The following is a 5,604-nucleotide window of genomic DNA, read 5'->3' as shown; positions in this document are numbered from 1 at the left end:
TGCATATGATATATGCTTGTCCTACAGCAGATGAGTCTTATCTGTCGGTTATATATCCGACCCGATATGTCCCGGTAGCGAACCATTGGACAGTCCATCTGTGCGCGCATCCCCAAGCTCAAAAATAATATCCATTGAGTCAAATTCTAATGCTCACTAATATTCCAAGGAGTCAAACTTCAAGCTCAATAATATTCATGCCCATGGGAAAACCCGCGAAGTTAAAGTGCTCGGTCACATCTTGTGACCACTACAAGATTTTTGTTTATTTGTGGAGGTTTATAACCCCCACCAAATAGTTTGTGGAGGTTTCTAAAACCCTCAAAATTTGAGGTGCCATGAGGACTTTTGTGGAAGGTTTTTAAAAACCTCCACAATCTATTCAGTGGGGGTTTTGTAAGTATTTAGTGGGGGTTTTATTTTGGACTTTTGTGACGGTTTTAAATGACTTTTGTGGCAGTTTAAAACCCCCACAAATAGATTTTTTAATTTAACAAGAATTAACTATTTGTGTGATTTTCAAACCTCCACAAATCCTGTAATTAATTATTTATTTTTAATTTCAAATCATTCATTAATCTCATCTCATTCATATACTCTCAAATTAAAAATTTATTTTTTAATATCAAAATTTAAAAACTAAATATTTTATAACACAATTCCTCAATATAAGACATAACTCTATATATAAAAAAATTCTTAATGTCAATAGTTCCAAACATAATTTCATATGATATTATTCTACATAACTATTATTGTTTTTCTTTAAAAAATAAAATAAAACAACAACTTTAATATTTCAATATCGTCTAATTACATATAAAGTCTCAAAATAAAAACAGCATAGAAGTAGCACCATCTAATATATAAAAACAGTAGCATAGAAGTAGCACCAACACAAGGGTTCACCCATCTTGCATGAAACAGGCAATCTATCATTTATATTAAACTAAAATGGGATTACATACTTGAGGTACTGTGGGAAAACAACCTTGAGGTCATGTGGGATGTCATTTCGGTGAGCAATATCTCTAACTCGAGTCAGAGGAACAGATGCAGTGAATTCAGCCTTGAAAGATGGCAAACATGGATGAATCTTACGGATGACAAGAACTTCCTGTATATCAATGAAAAGTTATGGTAAATGAAAGAAGCAAGGCCCAAATTCTATTAGACAGCAAGACACAATATGTAGCAAATAAAACCAAACATTATACTAATTTAATTGACAATTGGAAAACTTCCAGAACGATTTCCAATCCTAGGAATTATGCGTAGAATGTAAATTTTCCTTAAAATTACAGAACGACATTTTAGTACAGAATTGAAGTCAGAACAACTCTAGTTAACTGAATGTGAACTGTCGAACCAAGCCTGAAATGTGGCCAGAATTCAATCACCTTCATAACTAGCATCATATCTCCACATTAAAATACATAATCATGGATAAAAGGCGGAAGAAAAAAAGGTGTCACGAAAGAACTTATTGAAGTTGTAACTCAATTTTACCTCCTGCACTAGTATATGATGGAAACTTAGGGAAATGCATATTTACAATACATACACTTGCATAGAGATTAGTACTAACCTGTGGTGATATATCATGCTGGAACTCAAAGCACAAAGTAGTAGAAGGAATAACAATTATTAAAGGAAGCCATTCATAGTATACCTTACAGGATATACTTTATAGGAAATTAAATAACAAATGCATGCAGCACATAAAAAAGCTCAACAGCAACAAATAGTATTAATTAAAAAGGGTAATAGTGATAACAATACCTCTGGTAACAATTCCAACTTTAGTACAAAGCTCTGCCTCTGCTATTATTATTGGTGGTTGTCTTCCCATATGAAATCTGCTTCAATAAATAAATACTATTAATTAATAACATCATCAACCTTTTGTAAAATGTCAAGCAAATTTAAAAAGTTTAAAATGTTACCTTTGGTAAAATTTTGTACAAATTTTCATTCAAACATATCCCTTGCCAAGTTAGTAGCTACATTATCTTCAATAGCATCGCTATCTAATAAATTGGACACGGACATATTATCTTACTATTCTCAATTGCTCCATGTTGAAATGCAAAATCCAAGAAGTTTTCTAGACCAACTATATATTCATCTGAGTTTCGTGGCTTAGCAATCCAAGATTTATCCATTGTTGCTAGTTAAACTTCAAGTAGGAAAAAATAATTACTAGACATGTGTACTACTAAATATATATGGGACTTCTAACATAATAAATATAAAGCTATAATAGAATTATAACATATTTAAAACAAAACAAAATATAATTATTATTTTACCTCAACAAGCGCTTGTTCAAAAGCAAGAGCAAGAAACTGGTGAGAGAAAAATCAGTATCCACTTTAATCCCAGAAATAGAAGAAACCCAAGCAAATGCCTAATAAAACCAGAAATTAAATCCATGAGTGAGTTTAATTTGTAAAATAAAAATAAAGAAATGAAAGAGATTAATTAATAAAGGGAAACAGCAGTACCGAGCCTCCTCTGCAAATTAAACTCAAATAGCAGAACATAATAATTAAAGAGAATAATTTAGTGTATTGGTATTTTTATTTAGTGTATTGGTATACTTTACTCTCTAACCAAGTATATGCAAGCACATTTTATGCAACATATTGGATTCTATTTGCGCTTAATCTTTACCACAAGATGACTTATGATTAATAAAACCCAACACAGAGTTATATACAAAATTATAAGAAATTTTTACATGAGAGAATATGATATAGTCCCTTTTCAAATTATGAACTTGACTTAAATCTTAAGCTAATTGTAAGATATCTTTGGATACATAAGATCGAATCTTCAGTTTCAATTCAAGGAGGATTACTGAATTCAAACTCTAAAACTAGTTTTATTTAAGAGTTTGTGGTTAATTAATGAATTAATATATATATATAAAATAAAATTTAAATTCTTTTAATATTTATTTAACTGAACCAGTAAATTAAAATTATTTGACTAGCCTAAATTGATTACAATCAAATAAGACTGATTGACATATTTAACTAAAACGATGCAATTAAAATATGATTAGATAAAGGTTTCTTATTACGACACTAGCTAGGAATGCAATTAAGTAGTTTATTAGTCTTATCCCAACAAGAATGTGGAGCACAGACCATAATGGTTCTAAAATAACCTTATGGAAAATATTGGAATGTATGATCAGAGAGAGAGTTTTATGTTAGTACTTATTGGCACTTATTATGGAATAGTAAGAACAGGAAATTATTTGATTCAAACTACACTAGACCTCCTTATCAGCAATCACTAATTCTCAATCACGTCACAACATTAGAGACACTTCATAAAAGGAACATGAGCATAGTTTCTAAGGGCAAGACAGAGTAAACCTCCTCTTATTGGCAGAGTTATCAGGAACTGGAATGAAAACTGGATCACTGGATTCAAACAACTGAAACAAGAAAAAAAAAGGTTGAGATATGTGACGCTATGCTAACCATAGCCACCAATAAGCAGAACAAAATTTCAATCCAATCATTAACAGGATAATGGAATTCAAAAACAAAATTTGCAAGCTAAAATGAAGACATACCTTGCAATGTTCAACACAAGTTGATGCAAGATGAAATTAAAATGCAAGTAAAAAAGAAAGAAAAAAAAAAGAAAACACAGATTCATTTACACTTGTTAAGGCTCAAAGACTTTATTTAAATATTATTGCTTATTAGTGATCCAACAAATATCATATGTACATCAGAATCTTCAGTACTTTCAAGACAAGTTTCATATGTCAATCAAAGAAGTACTCATGTTAATACTAGTAATCAAAAAGCAAAATGAATGTGAATTAATGAATGAGACAAGATAAGTACCTTCTAGAGTAGAAGACTTGTTTATTTTCTGTGATGCTATGCTAACTGTGATCATCAATGATACAAGGTGCAAATATGTGAGGTTTAATTTCAAAATGATCGCCATGTCTCACATGGAATCTGATGGCTAAGCAAGCTTCTGTGGCAGGCAAGCATGAAATTGAAAGTATATTTTCAAATACAACTCCATTAATCACAAAATTGTCTTCACAATTAGAAATATGTCTTGCCAATGCCTAACTTAAACTTGTTATAGAAGCACAGCAATTAATTAGCTTATTTCTGCTACTGGAAGCAACCAAACATAAAGAACTTGAAGATCAAAATGATAACCAAGAGACATATGTAAAGCAGCAGCAACTTCAATTAGTTAGAAAACATGTTCAAACAAGAATAGCACCTACCAAAAGGTATAATAGGATGATGAAAATAGCGAATTTCACAAAATCAACCACAGTAGACTCAAGTCAACGAAGAAACGCACAATGATGCTAAATTCGTATGAAATTCTATAATTATAATAATTATTCTATCTATCATAATAAGAAGAAAATATAAGCAAGCGAGGAGTAGGATGAGATAAGCTTCAAACTTCAAAGGTTAACCTGAAATTTGATCGGAAGCGATTACGAGGCCAAAAACATGGCTGCAGCAGAATCTGGAATCTGAGCTATGAGAATTCAATAGCCGGTAGCCACTGCGGCAGCACAGGTCACACCTCATTCATTGTCCACCGTTCATCTCATCGATCTATCTTGACCATGTCAAAATGATCATCCATGGAGAAATTAGTTTAATTTCAAAAATGAATAAATGACACTTGAGACAAACGCAGCCAATATGCACAATATTCCTTATGTGAGGTTTTAGGGTTTCAATAAGGGATTTAGAAGCCAAACATGAAGAAGAAACAGCACAAAAAAAAAAAACCAAACATGAAGAAGAAGAAACAGCAATACGGAAATAGCTGAGAAAAAAGGAATAACACATTTAGGAAAATCCAGAAGCAGAGCGAATGGAATTTGCAAGGATCTGATATGTGAGGAGTTTACCATTCTGGCGATGAAATCCTCATAACAGATCTTACCATCGGGGCCAACATCAACCTCCCTGATCCAGAAGCTCTCTACCGCAACGGACACGGCAGTGGTGACGGTGCCGGCGGCAGAAATGACAGCGGGAACGACGGCGAAAATGGCGGTTTTGTTTGAAGCCGATGACAGTGGATGGCGAACGAGATCCAGAAGCTCTCTTTCCCTCGGAGCTAACCCAGTCTATCGTGTTGGAAAAAAGGAAAAATTAGGTTTTGTTTTAAAATTAGATTTTGTTTTAAAATTTAATTTTAATTAATTATTAGTGGAGGTTTTTTAAATTGCCATAAATAAAATGTATTGTGGAGGTTTTTAGAAATCTTCACCAAAATATTCTCTCAAATAAGCAAAAATCTTGTAGTGGACAGAGGGTCAGTAGAGTACCGAGTCTCAACCTGGAGTAAGTGGTGATGAGCCACTGCGTCTATTCAGAGAAACGCGTATCTCCGATAATAAAAGTGCATAAGCCATATAATCATTCAATATCAATCAATCATCATCAAATTAGCCTTCGTTCATTTCATATTCAGCATTTTTGTACTTTTTAAACATAAATCATCACTTCATAAACTTTTTTCACTACCAGGTAACTCTCTCTTTAGGTTCACCCCTCTTCCTATAATTAGAAATTAGGTATCGGA

At 32.4% G+C, this 5,604-nt stretch overlaps 1 long non-coding RNA gene across 5 annotated transcripts; it reads right to left on the bottom strand.

Annotated features, from left to right (window-relative positions):
* Positions 1–694: 694 nt before the first annotated feature.
* Positions 695–5,194, bottom strand: LOC130935546 (uncharacterized). 5 transcript variants are annotated; one of them, XR_009067913.1, is made up of 8 exons: positions 4,861–5,193; positions 4,478–4,622; positions 3,873–4,011; positions 3,390–3,451; positions 2,313–2,410; positions 1,947–2,179; positions 1,783–1,859; positions 695–1,117 (listed from the first exon to the last, which is right to left on the bottom strand). It is a non-coding gene; the product is annotated as an uncharacterized LOC130935546 (long non-coding RNA). The 5 variants fall into 5 exon arrangements; XR_009067914.1 differs by having other exon boundaries at positions 4,925–5,193; XR_009067912.1 differs by having other exon boundaries at positions 1,947–2,030; positions 4,478–5,194.
* Between the last annotated feature and the right edge of the window lie 410 nt (positions 5,195–5,604).

Source organism: Arachis stenosperma, chromosome 6, assembly GCF_014773155.1.
Source record: "Arachis stenosperma cultivar V10309 chromosome 6, arast.V10309.gnm1.PFL2, whole genome shotgun sequence".
NCBI classification, from domain to species: Eukaryota; Viridiplantae; Streptophyta; class Magnoliopsida; order Fabales; family Fabaceae; genus Arachis; species Arachis stenosperma.
This window is presented reverse-complemented; position numbering and strand designations above follow the sequence as displayed.